The following is a 6,000-nucleotide window of genomic DNA, read 5'->3' as shown; positions in this document are numbered from 1 at the left end:
TTGATTTAATTACAAAATAACACACTCATCCTAAGAATCCTAACAATACAGCGCTATGCATAGTTCTTGGTGAAAGTCTCCAATTCCTTTCATTCCTTTCTTTATAATTCCCAGTTTAATGCCATAGAAATAGACAACACTTCCAGCAGGCTATGCTGCATTTCGCTAGTCATAGCTGTTTGAGCTGTACCTCTGGGAAGCACTCTCCGCATTCCTTAGGGTGGGTTACATCCGGGAGGAAGGAACCATTGCCTGGGAAACAAGTCACGTGGGAACCTCTGGACGCAAACTGGGTGTAGGGATTCTGACCTGAGCTGGGGTCTGCACTTCCAGTGAATGCTGTGGGAGCAAGTGCTGGTGACAGGTTAGCGGATGGCCCTGGCACCAATAAGGGCACTGGTTGGGCTGCCTGGGCGAGCTGGAGCCTACCAGAAAGCTTAGATCCTGTGGCCAAGGGCACAGACCTTGGCGAAGTGGAGCGTGGCAGGCAGCCTGATGACAGCGACTGCCCGGTAAGTTAGGTTTGAAAACCTGGTGGGAGTCAGTAAGGGAAGATGAGATTGGACACAGTTCCTTATGATTCTTCTTTTGTCCAGGGGGACGTTGACCTGACCAGCATGCCGCTAGAGGTGGGGGTGGGGGAATGAGAAATGGAAGCAAGGAACAGGGCCAGTGAGGTGGGAGGACCCTGAGACGCGCGGGTCCTGTTTTGCTTGTCCTCTCTCACTCTCTATTTCCTCCTTATTCTTGTTCTTTCTTTTCCTGTTTACACGTTTTCGTTGCTCCAGAACCTGAATTCTAATGTAAGCTGTTTGGCTCCTGAGCCAGTTCTCTGCTAGCCTTCCTGACAGGTGCAAAGAGCTGTTAAAAATATGGAAAAATGGGCAAAGAATCAGAAGACACTATTCACACACGAGCAGTAATCTTTTGAAAAAGTCAGTTGCCCTCAATAATAAACGCACATGAATAAAACAGGATAGCATATTAAGATTGACAAGAATGGAAAAAGATCGTTTATCCCCAGTGTTGTGCAGGGTTTAGGAAAAGTGGCACTAAATTACAGTATTGTTAAGAGTGTAAGTTAGCAAAACAATTTTGTGTTAGGCAATTTGGTTTATGTAACAAATCTGAAAACCTGTTACTCTATGGCCTAGAAATACTACCTGAGGAACTTATCCAACACAATTACTAATAGAAGTGTAAACATACTCACACACATACATATAATGTGTTCATTAAGCTTTATTTGTAGTAGCAATTAGGGATATCTGGACACTGAATATTCTATGATATTAAGAAATTATTGTTATTTCTCTGTGTGAAAATAGGATCATGGTTATGTTTTAAAATAATCTTTGTCTTTAGGGATTAATTCAGATATATTTACATATGGAATAATATGATATCTGGGATTTGCCTGAAAATAATTGGTATTGACTAATGGATTAGGGGATAGATGGATTGATAATTACTGAAGCTGGGTGATGGGAACATGGGGGAGTTCATTATTATTATTCTCTCTACTTTTGTATGAGTGTACGGGATTTTCCATAAGTTAAAAAAAAAAAAACTAGTTCAAGGTAGAAAATTGGAAAATTATGGAAGAGTGTTAGTAAATAAAAATCATCTCTAAATCTACTGGACAGTTGTAACCAGTGTTAAATTTTGGTGTGTGTGTATGGGGGGTGGATTGTTGCTCAACATTTGTTCCACTTTCTTGCACTTCAGGAATAGCATTTAAAAGCACAGATTCAGGTCAGATTGTCTGGGTAAGAATCCCACCTCTGCCAATTACTAGCTGCCTGATGCTGGATAGGGTACTTTAGTCCTCGGAACCTCAGTTTCCTCATCTGTGAAATAAGAACGATACTGTGTATTATCAAATCCAATCAATAGTAAGCTACCCTATTACGATTTGTGCCACTATGGCAGAAAAATCACTTCCAAATAAAACAATGCACATCTTGATTTCAGAGGTGTAGAACATTAAAAGATATGAATCTTAGAATTAAAGAGATATTGTGGTGGCTGCCTTATAGGGTTTTTGTGACAAGTAAATAAGTTTAAAAGTGTAAAGTGTGTGGCACATGAGTACTCACTAAATATGAGTTATCATTATTACCTCATCACCATCACGATCCTAAGAGTGCTACCTAAGAGTGCTCATGTAGGCATCTTCATGCATTTTTCTCCCATTTGAGCAAGGAGACCAAATTATCAGATCTTGTTTAGGGTTTAATAGCATTACTTCTGGATTGTGGATTTTTTTGCAATATTTTAAATTGATAATGTATGAGAATATTCATTGCAGCATAGTTGGTAAAAGAAAAAAAAAATATTTGTAATAGCTTAAGCACTCACAAACAGGTAATGGTCAAATATTTTATGGAGGTATTCACACTGTAATACTATGCAACTTTGAGAAACAGTGAGGGAGGAGCTGGATGTACTGACATGGAAAGATGTCTCTGTTATAATGATTAGTGAAGAAAGCAAATAATTGAATAAAATGTATAGTTTAGGAAAAAGCTTATGTTACTTATAGATGTGTATATATTTGTGTGTGTGTGTGTGTGTGTGTAGATAGATAGATTCCAAACTTTTAATAATGGCTGCCTCTGAGGGGTGGGATTCACATCGGGGGAGGTGAAATGAGACTTTCACTTTTTTACATATGCGTTTGGTGTTGATTTTTATACTATGTATTACTTTTGTAATTGAAACATAATTTTGAAAAACTCAAGCATGAGCTTTTTTTCAGAGTATGCAAATCTATTCACTAAGTTTTTCTCCTACATAAGATTTGTCCTTTTAACATCTTGTCATAGGTTTGTAACACGAAACTTTTAAGAATGAAATGAGTATATTTTAAAACACTCTGTATTTTGACAAAGGCCACCCTTTTCAAATTGTGAAGTTCTTATAGCCAGCATATTATTTCCAGTCCTCACAGATGTTAAGCCTGTTCATAATGGCTTCCTATTATGTAAGTATACTATTAATGCAGCGACACATTACTATTACTTAGCCTAATACTATTAATTACTTATTTCCCTAAACAAGATTTGCCAAGGGATGTTAATAAACATTAAATTGGAATGTTAATAAACATTCCAATTTAATGTTCCTCTCATTAAATTGGAATACAGAGCAATTTCACTCCAGTTAGAGAGTATTATGATGCTTTACAAGTTATGTATGACCCACAGAATATTTTTTAAAAGAGTTCACAGTGAAATTTGAACTTCCTATGTTCTGATTACTTTAGGTTGATGACTCCAATATACCTCACAGGCATAGACGTCAAGAGTTTAGGTTGGTAGAAGGTCTTTTCCTAGTGGTCTGAAGCTGCAAAATGGCTGCAAAGTCACTCTTTCTGCCAGTCCCCCCCCCACCCCCCCGCCACCCCACATCAACAGAACTTGTAACTATGCCAAACTTCAGCTTACACAGTTTGGAATTTCTTTCAGGTGTCAATGTGAATGTAATATATAATTCCAAGATATATTCTAAAATAAGAGTTACCATGATCTATTAGTTTTTGCTAGTTTATGCTTTGAGAAGAAACAGCCCCAAGAATTCAATAACTTACAATAACAAAAAAATGTTACTTGTTCACATTACTTGTTGGCTTTGGGGTTGTTCTCTATATCATTTTCATTCTAGAATCTAGGTTGGAGGATCAGCCCTTATCTGACACCAGCTGCTCTTATTATACAATGAGGAGGAATGATAGAACCATGCAAAGATGTCTCTAAGAGCTTAGACATGGAATATGTAAATATCAAACTTGATATCAATAGAGTAGGAAATTATAATCCTTTCACAGGGAGGGGTAGAAAATAATGTGGAACACTAATGCAATATGTTGCACAAGGTATTTGCCAAATAATAATTTTGCAACATACCCAAGCTCCTAAGTATGCATTAATTTATATGAATATATATTAATAATTAAAACCCTCTCAGACAGGGGATCTTACAATACAATATTTGGGAGGAACCTTATGTTACAAAAGTTCCAATCATATGAATTTTGGCTATAAATTTCATGGACATACCTACATGTATGTGTGTGTATGTCTTTTGTTTCTGTCATTTTTTCCTTATGCAAAAACAAGATTGTGTAATAACATATTACTCTGCAACAGGATACCATGGCCATCCCTGTGTTATGATTTCAATTGCATATATGTGTGTGTATTTCAGATCAGTTAATTTGATGCAGTTCATAAGTTTGTCTTGTGCAGAAATATCTTTTAAAAAACTATTTTTTGAAATAACATGTTTTAGTTCTTAATGTATGAAACTAATATCTCTTCATTGTAGGAAATTTGAGTATATATGTGGTTGTGTAATAGAAAGAGGAAAACATTTTAAAAGGAATATACTATGGTTGCTTTGTCTTCTATAGTGAGTGTCATAACTCATACCAGTGTGAAAATAAGTATTTTTATTGATCTCTTCCTCCCTAAGAGAATACTGGGGAAAAGGAGAATCATGATATTAAACATATTAAACATTTAAGGCCTCTGCTGGTTCTTTTGTGCTTCTAAAGTGTGGTCCACTGTTTGGCAGAGCCCATTAATCAGCCTGTGTAGAAGAAGGTGCAGAGCCTAACTTAAGATAGATGTGGGGCAGCAGTGATGTGAGTACATGTTGTATGTGTGGTGGGTGATGTCTCAGGGAAAGGTGCCTAGAAAGAGGGGAAGCAAAACATCTAGAAGTGATGAATGGGGCCATGGAAGAAGGTGCAAGAATGGAGCCTACAGAAGTGGACACGTGAAAAACTGCTGCTGATAGAATTGTTGGACAGCATTTCGGCTGTAAATGTTCAGTGTTAAGTTGTTTCCCATATCTTGTTGTGACTTAATCCCCACCCCACTCTGCTTCTCAGACCTTCGGTGATGTGTGGATTCATACAAATATCTTGTGTGCGTGATTCTTAAGTGGGAGTATCATGAAACCAGCCGGTCACCTGCAAGTAAATTAAAACAGTGATGAGTCAGTATTTTTAATTTTATCATATTGCCATAGAATAAAAAGAATGATGGGTGAGTGATCATTGTGCATTAACTTCCAGTCCATGAATTTGTCTGATAAAGCAGTAGAAACTAGCCTTGAATTCTTGCTTCATTACACTGTCATCCCAGTATACAGGATGCATTTTTGTGTCCAACAAATATTTCTGATTTCATTTAAAATTGTGGTCTTTTGAGGAGGAAGTAAGCTAGGGAAGTGAGGGGTGAGAGAAGACAAGTTTTGATGAGAGTGCTAGAGTATGTGTTGTTGGTAAGGATAATTACCAAACTATTACTGGAGGAGAGAAAGGGAGAGGCAGTCAGAAGCATTAATAGGGAGAAAGGAATTAAATTTTAGACCTTTTTTTCTTAGTGAGAACTCTTCATACAGATGAAGAATATCCAATAGCTGGAATGATGCAGTTTTGGAGGATCTAAAAATGGTGATGACTTCTACTCCAACTTAGAAAGGCAGTTCTGTGGTGGACCATGAAACCAACCTTCCTTGATGAGACCACTGCCTGGATAATCAGGTGAGTAATCATAAATGAGCCAGCTTTCCATTTATGGTAGTATATTTGAATCTATAGAATATCTTCTGTGACATTTATGGAAGGCCCAGAAAATATAAAATCTAATGTAAGAATCCCCTTTCCCTGCTAGGATGACCAGCTTCACCAGTTTGTCTAGGCTTTCCTGGTTTTAGACTTGCATTCCAGGAATTCTCAGTCCTAGGCAAAACAGGGATGGTCACTCTGCTCCAAACCCCTCTCTCCTGCCATCCCCACCCTTTCCCACCCCCTCCACTGACTCAATTTCTCAAACCTTAGCATTGTCTTCTCCCTCTGCAAGGACCCTATTATCCAAAAAAAACAATGAAAATGAAAGTGCTCTGATGACATCATAAACAAGGAAGGCATAGGATTTTTTTTTATCCTTAAAATAAACTTTTCTTTAAAAAAGTGCTTAGAAGAAGTTG

At 37.5% G+C, this 6,000-nt stretch overlaps 1 protein-coding gene across 2 annotated transcripts in view; it reads left to right on the top strand.

Annotated features, from left to right (window-relative positions):
* The first annotated feature begins 259 nt into the window (after positions 1–259).
* The window catches only part of SPIN4 (spindlin family member 4), a 230,652-nt gene continuing 224,911 nt past the window's right edge, over positions 260–6,000 (top strand). For both annotated transcript variants that reach the window (XR_009006741.1, XM_057538939.1), the window contains exons 1-2: positions 260–512; positions 5,395–5,554. The gene's annotated coding sequence lies outside the window, so the exon portion shown is untranslated. The remainder of the gene's footprint in view (positions 513–5,394; positions 5,555–6,000) is intronic.

This window comes from Balaenoptera acutorostrata, chromosome X (genome assembly GCF_949987535.1).
Source record: "Balaenoptera acutorostrata chromosome X, mBalAcu1.1, whole genome shotgun sequence".
Classification (NCBI taxonomy): Eukaryota; Metazoa; Chordata; class Mammalia; order Artiodactyla; family Balaenopteridae; genus Balaenoptera; species Balaenoptera acutorostrata.
This window is presented reverse-complemented; position numbering and strand designations above follow the sequence as displayed.